We start from the raw sequence: 7,829 nt of genomic DNA, 5'->3' as shown, positions 1-7,829 counted from the left end.
GAGACCACTCGCGTCAGGCTTAACATCTCGGTCTCTCGCCGCGACATCCGCGTCATACTTGACTTACGCGCGGTACGCATATTAACCCATAAGTACGGGAGTAGTGATTAAAAACTCATACAAGTGTATAAATTAAATAAACCTTTTTATATTTTACACTACAAAAAGTAGTCGAAGCTTCTACTACATTTTACCCACCGCCACACACCCTGCCGCGCCCGCATCACCGATCTCGAACTCTTATTCGTGTACTTGGCAACACGGGCACGACACTACCTATCAAGAATATTTAAAAGTTATTTCAAAAATTACAAGAAACGCAAGACGAAGCGAGTCAAAATTTAATCAGATTAAAAGAAAGAATTAACATTATTATGACAAACGCATTAATCCTGTGAATTTGAAGGAAGGAGATTTTGTATTTTTATTAAAAGAACCCACTAAAGGAAAATTTTCCGATCAATATACTGAACCATATAAGGTCTTAGAAATTCTACCAAACAACAACACTATAATACAATATGGAAATACAACACGCACAGTGCATGTGGATAAGCTAAAGCTTTTGCACATTGAACCGGGATGAACATAATTAACGTACACCTCTGTTTCAGGGTGTTCCTGGTATATGGTTCATAACCTTTGAGGACCGTCCGTAATTTTTCGGCTACTAAGCAGCCTACAAATCCAAGGTGCATGCGGACGGAGGGCTTTAAACACGTTCTCTCTAACTTACTATTATGTTATTTTTGTCTAATTAACGATTTTTTTAACAGCACGGAACTTTTCGAAAAATTGATTTTTCACTATTAATTATTAGCGACCAATATAATATTAGAAACTGCGACTATGGTAATACACCGTTAGGTATTAGCAGATCTACAAACAACTGTTTTCGCAGTTATCAGTTTTATAAAACTAACCCTTCAAGTAAACTGCCTTACAATAATATTTTTATAATTCCAAACAATGAGTAAACTTCAGGAAATAATAACGACATACTCTAGTATGCTGGATGTAAAATGCATCATACTAGCTGGATACAAGTATCAAAATCAACTAGGCGCCTTACGCACCAAATGTTACATTCGAAAATCGCTTCCACCGGAATTAAAATACGGTATTTTTCATGGCTTTTCTTTGGCCCATTGGAGCAAGCATGCTGCTTACTCTGTCACCATAATCTTACGGTAGTAGAACCTATCATATATTGCCTTTCATGTTTTCATAAATATAAACGAACTCTGGATATACTTAAAGACTATGGATACAGAACAGATACAATAACCTCTATAATACATGGTCATTTTACTAACAAGGTCATAAAACTTAATCTTTCAGAATGTGCTGACCGAGACCCCCAGCAATTTATAAACATCCAATTGTCAAGGATTTTCCGGATCTATATTCCACTTATTGTTCCATCGCGATGAGGTACATCGCCGAACGCGAGTCAGACGAGGCTTTATGCGCCAATTGCCTTTTTGAATTAAATTATCCTCTTGAATATGTTATAGCCGAATGGCACGGCTTCATAACAAACACACCTCTAGTTATGCGATTAGGTGCAGGATTAATATAGCTCATAGTCAGCCGATAAGACATTGTTTTAGATGCTATTCAGCGTACATAAATTTAATCACGCTCTTAAGAAGCCAGATAGGGATAAATCCCCTTAACATTAGTTCCCTTATTTTTAATCATAGAAATAATGAAGTCATAGAATTAACAATGTTATCCAACGAAACAAACGGTATAAATACGACACTTCTTGATAATGAAGATTAAAACTACTTACAATATTTTTACTCTTACTTATTCATACTATACATCTAGACAGTAAGGTTAACCAACACTATTACACAAAAACTTGGCGACGACTTAATAATTGTAAAACACCGGCTCGCCTTTAATATCGTTATATCATATTTGTATCCTATAATGGAAAATATAATGTACCTACTTTAGCCACTCGAGTTTTTCCTCACCTTTCGGTGCGGGACGAGTGTGATCTAGTCATTCTTATAAATTAGTGCTAATCCCCGACGACAAGGGGCAGAAAATATATAAAATATATATAAAAAAATAATAATAAAATAAAATAAAATATATAATAATAATATACATTACAAAAATAATATAACATTACAAAAATAACATAACAATAATCATAGCAACTTAGTATATTGTTTTAGAATAAGTTACAACTTGTACTGATTCACAGGAGTCAACAACATGCTACTCACGGGCTGTCACGTTTTTGGGCGCGACACCTCGACTCCGCCCTGAATTAAGGGTGAGAGGTCGGGGTTGTTGAGAAGGAGGGTCAGCGGGCGTGAGGCCTACTCTACCCTCGGTACCCGTCTCGGTTGCTCCCGGGGTAAGTGCAAGAAACACAATTACGTGGTCCCCTTAACTCCCTTCCTCCATACTGGCAAACTCGGCCGAACAGTCTGGGCACGCCGACATGGGCTGCTTTGCCGCTACCGGATCCTCACAATCTGAACAATACTTGGGCTCAACCCGATGGCCGATTATAAGGTAATGGCCCTCTATTTGTCGGTATGTGGTAGTTAATTCCGCCGCGGGCCCTCGACGGTAGTGGCACAAAGTGCAAAGGGCAAGATCGCCACTCTGGCCTACAAATGCCCTGATCTGCCAACACCTCCGGTCAGGGATGCTAGCTCAGGTTCTCCAGTAGGTTCGGCTGAGTGGGCTCTCGGTGCTGGTGAAAGAGGTCCCTCCGGTAAATCAGCATCCCCTTCCGCCGAACCAGGCCGATAGTTTACACTGGGTAGAGAGCTTGTTGCCTCCTCCGGATGTACGCCTCGTATCGAGGGTCACCCTGAATCCGGGGAATATTGGCCGTGTAGACGACGGGATCCAACCCCAAAGGGCGCAAGCGCCACCGTGCAATACGATATTGAGGACCCACGGGCGGATATCGATCACTCTCGGTCCGATTCTCCTGACCGTTGCGACGCTAGTAACAACTAGCGGGGGTTTGTCCCTTGCGGCAGTCGCGTGGGTCAGGACCGGATTGTTGTTTTGGTCCTGCCTGAATACAGTGCCGATTCCCGGCGTGTTGCAATCTACGTAAAAGTTCTTCAGCAACCGCCGGATCTGGTTCTTTCTGCCCGCTCGTCGGGTCTTCCGTCGGGGCTTCTGAGCGATTGCGCCAGCGCTAAAAGGTGCTGAGGGTCCCGCCGACCGAACCTCTTCCTCGCGAGGGGGCTCTCGAGCTGGGGTCGAGGGGGAGGGGGCTTGGAGGATGAGAGACTGGCGGTGAGATGGTGCGGCTCGTCCTCACTCTGTCTCCCCACCAGTGCCTCCAGGTAAGGAAGGGTGTCGGGATCGCGATCGGAATGGTGCGGTTCGTCCTCACTGGATGTATATAATTTGGACACGGGGCAATTGGACACAGTCCAATCACAAGTCGCTGTTCCAAGAGACCCTACAAATGTCTAATCATACGGTGCTTTGATTGGCTGTGTCCAAATGCACCGTGTCCAAGTGCACCGCTCCCGTCCTCACTCTGTTCCTTTTGCGGTCCCTGGGAGAGGAATGGAAAGCTGGCGGTGGGGTGGTGCGGCTCGGCCTCACTCTTCCTCTTCACCAGTACCTCCTGATTGGGAAGGATGTCGGGGTCATGATCGGAATGGTGCGGCTCGTCCTCATTCTGTTCCTCTGGTGGCCCCTGGGATAGAGGGAAGGATGGCAGTTTGTGGAGCAGCTCGGAGGGCACCCTCTTCGCAAGGTCGGAGGCCAAGACGAAAGGACCCCGTGGCAACCGAAGGCCCAGTCGGGTTTTCAACTGATGCTGCCAATAAGGCCGCGCTGAGGTTCTAGGCCTTCTACGGAATACCGCTCCGGGGTATTGCGTCGCCGGCTCGGAGATAGCGGCTTGTTGCAGCGGGTGTTGGAGATCTGGCGGCTCTGATTGGTGTTCCTCAGTGACACGGTCAATGAGCACCGGATCCGGAGCAGATTCCCTTGCTTGGTCGAGGAACCTTAAAATCTCGTCGGCTTCTCCCGAGGAGAAGGAGAGGTGACTATTGTTATCAGAATAGTCCATCAAGTTTTGGAAAACACCTTTATTCAATCACTCGTAAACCCAAACGTGATCCGGGGAAATTCCGATTCGGGGTGCCGTAAGTCGTCGTAAGTGAACCGTATTGCCGATCTCGAAATCCTATAGTATAGCTCAGAGTATAGCCGACAGTTTAAGTTCGTGTCCGTGGATAGTCCGTGTCGTGTATATTCAGAAAATTCGTATAAGTCCGTGTAGAAAGCCGAAAGTCGTAGGTCCAGTGGTATAGCCAGAAACTAAGTCGCCTGGTACAGTGGTACGGTCAGAAACTGAGTCGTCCGCTACAGTAATACGGCCAGAGGACTGGACCGACTAATGCAGTAGTACGAACAGTGTGCTGAGCTGTCTATTGCAGTAGTATATCTGAGGATATGGTTTCCTATTGCAGTAGTGTAACCAGAGACTGAGTTGCCCCGATTGATGCGGCTTGCTGGCATATATAGTTTTAGCGCGGACCAGGAAGAAGACGACTCGAGCAGCGAGGGCTCTAAGGCATCCACGAACAGAGATAGCGCGGACCTGGAAGAAGCCTCGGTAGCAAAGTATTTAAACGGGCTTGTTCAAGGCGGGAGATTTGAATCGCGGAACAGATTTTCGTTATTTTTACAGTAAATCGATTAAATAAATTATCGAAAATTGCTAACTACGTTGTGTTGCCTGTTCTCGACCCGGGGATCAACAAATACGTTGTTATTGTTAGTTACACATTGTTTAGTAAGGTATTTGTTAATCCCGGTATATGGGTACAGGGCTTTAGCGGTTAACAATTGGAGGTTTGCTAACTTATTAACTAACTTATTACTAGTGCGATTAATTATTTGTAGCTTACATATAATTAATTTATCTTATAATTAATAACTAATGGTCCTTGTATGTTAGTAAGTTATGTAGTAATGGAGCACCTTGCTCCCTTGTTTAAATAACATTTCTATTCCTCTATTAACGACTTCGTAATTAGCAAAATGGCCAACTCTCCAGTATTTGGTGCATGGGATTTTAACAATGTTACAGTTAAATACCGCAAGAACCCGTGAATTTAGAGGTAAACAAATGATTGGGTTGTTGTTTAGCGGTGTGAGCTTTCGAACTAAACGAAGTTGTTAATTAATAAATTAATATTTCAGCAATCAAAAGACTTAGAGTTAACTGAATGACTGAATTGTTGTTCCCACGGCGCAAGCTTTCAAATAAACAAAGTCGTTAATTAACAAATTAATATCTCGGCAACCGAGGGACTTAGAGCTAAACGAATGACTGAATTGTTGTTCCCACGGCGCAAGCTTTCAAATAAACAAAGTCGTTAATTAACAAATTAATATCTCGGCAACCGAGGGACTTAGAGCTAAACGAATGACTGAATTGTTGTTCCCACGGCGCAAGCTTTCAAATAAACAAAGTCGTTAATTAACAAATTAATATCTCGGCAACCGAGGGACTTAGAGCTAAACGAATGACTGAATTGTTGTTCCAACAGTGTGGACAGAGCAACCGGAAACGGATGGGGGAAGAAAAAGTTTTTCGTGCTCGCGTGCGTCACGCAGGGATATGACAGGGCATCTTGCTGCTGGCCCTCTCACCTGCTAATTATTTATTGGGCTTTGACTGCGGAGGTCGACACCTCAATATAACGTCCGTTTCACTTCTCAATTCCGGAGACTGCGACCTAGATATCAAGACAACCAATGACACCAACGTGTACATCAAACTCCTTCAACTGTCAGAATACAATTACGCCGAGGTCATCTAATGCAAAATAGAAATACAACGACACATTTATTACTGTGGGATGCACCCTCACGTATCTATTGCAAGAGACGGCTATTCTATTTACCTATACGACGTAGGGCGAAGCTATTGTATACAGATGCACAAAAGTGGGACCGCCAATATCAGCCTTAACTGAGTGAGCAAACTCCTTGTCAAAACCACCAACATCCGTAACCTGATAATGTCAGGAACCGTAATTGCTGACGGAAAATCCACCGGAGGAAAATATAACGACACATATACGGCGACTGGGATAATGTTGTCGTGATAGACATTGCAAAGATCACTCTAAAATCATCATATGTACCAGTACATCTGGACAGTGAGAAAATTCATTTAAAATCTGGAACCACTTGCGAGCTGGAAGAAGGGCGCTGTGTCGACCCCGATGACGGATACACCTTCTGGAATACCGTACCAGTAACCACCTGTGACTTCCATGAATATGACGTCCTATATGAAGGATTAGCGAAAAGGATCAGGGACGATACTACACAATCAAGTTCACCTATCGTCTACTCCCTCGTCTGTCAAGATATCACCTTTTCTCTTATGGCAACAAAGGAAGTCCCACTCTGCGGCTATACACTGCAACTCACAGAACATCCCAAGCTATTTATTGTGGAAATCACAAAGAGAAATGAGCCAAAATCCCGAAGTGACATCTCCGTGGATAATATCGACATATTCAGCTACGTAAATTCCAAGTTTGTTTGCGTAGAAAAACACATGCGCACTTAAATGACGAACTTATATCAAAACGTAATCAAGCAACGTTGTGAGCTTGAAAGGATGGTCATTGAAAATATTTTGTCTTTGGCAATTCTTCTACCTGACGAATTTGCTTATAGACTCGTGTAGTGTCCCTAGAATAGAGTCTGGCCATTCGGGCCGGATTCCCTCAAAATGGCGTATGTATGTCATGAGTGAACAGCGGAAGTTTCCTAGTCGTTTCGTAGTGGTTTTGACTAAAACAGATATCAAAAGAATAAGTAATATAGTAAGATATTTTATATTTTCTTTTATTATTGTAATAAACATAAAAGATATCACTAACATTATATAACTCTTTAAGAGTATACAATAATATACACTAGCTAGTCGCTCTCTAACCTCAAAATGTCAACAACATTCGTAACTAAGTTGGTTTTAAAGTATTACTGAAATAAATTTCACTAAATAAAACTAATTACAGGATCTTTCGACTTTCCCTGATAAATCAGGTAATTAAAGGTGTTTTCTAGCAAAGAATACTTTCACATAATAGCATTTTATTGGCTATATACCACTGTGACGTGGCAGCCGTGAAGGCGCCCGTCTCAAGAACCCCATACCGATTAGTGAGAATGTTTATCGCGTGCCGTGTCGCTAACGGGTTTTCGAGACCTTGCCGAATATCGCGTTCCGTCGGATTGTTTGTTGTGAATATTTAGAACAAAGCAAAGAAGCGATCTTTGCGAGCGGAGCAGATGCGAAGGTCAGCGCGTCCCGAATTTTGTGCCCCTCGTCGTCCCTTGCCGGCCATCAGGACGAGGAGCGGAGGACAACGAGGAGCGGAGGACAACGAGGAGCGGAGGACATCGAGGAGCGACGATGCAGCAGATGACGATTAGCGGAGCCCTTGCTCAGGTGAATCGCACTCTCGTACTTTGGTGATGCAAAAATATATTATCGCGAATTATCGGGCGCTCAGCAATAGAGAATATTCTATCGCTGAGAAGCTATCGTAGTTATAATACAGTATCGCGCTTAGACGGATCAGCTGTATTTACTTTTAGCGAAGCAGCCGTCGCGAGAAACCCGGCAGGAAAAAACGGGAGAGCCGGGAGAGACAACATGCGAACTCCCGATGTCAACAATGTCTCGAGACGAAAAGTGTCTCGAGACCATATTACCGAAATTTGCCGATTCTCGACGATCGACGACCCCAGGACGAGGGGGGCAGCGACGAGGGAGGATCCGCGAGGATACG

The sequence above is a fragment of the Odontomachus brunneus genome, unplaced genomic scaffold, assembly GCF_010583005.1.
Source record: "Odontomachus brunneus isolate Ranch 3 - 2012 unplaced genomic scaffold, Obru_v1 Obru_scaffold_212, whole genome shotgun sequence".
Classification (NCBI taxonomy): domain Eukaryota; kingdom Metazoa; phylum Arthropoda; class Insecta; order Hymenoptera; family Formicidae; genus Odontomachus; species Odontomachus brunneus.
The sequence above is the reverse complement of the archived record's forward strand: the minus strand, read 5'-3'. Positions refer to the sequence as shown.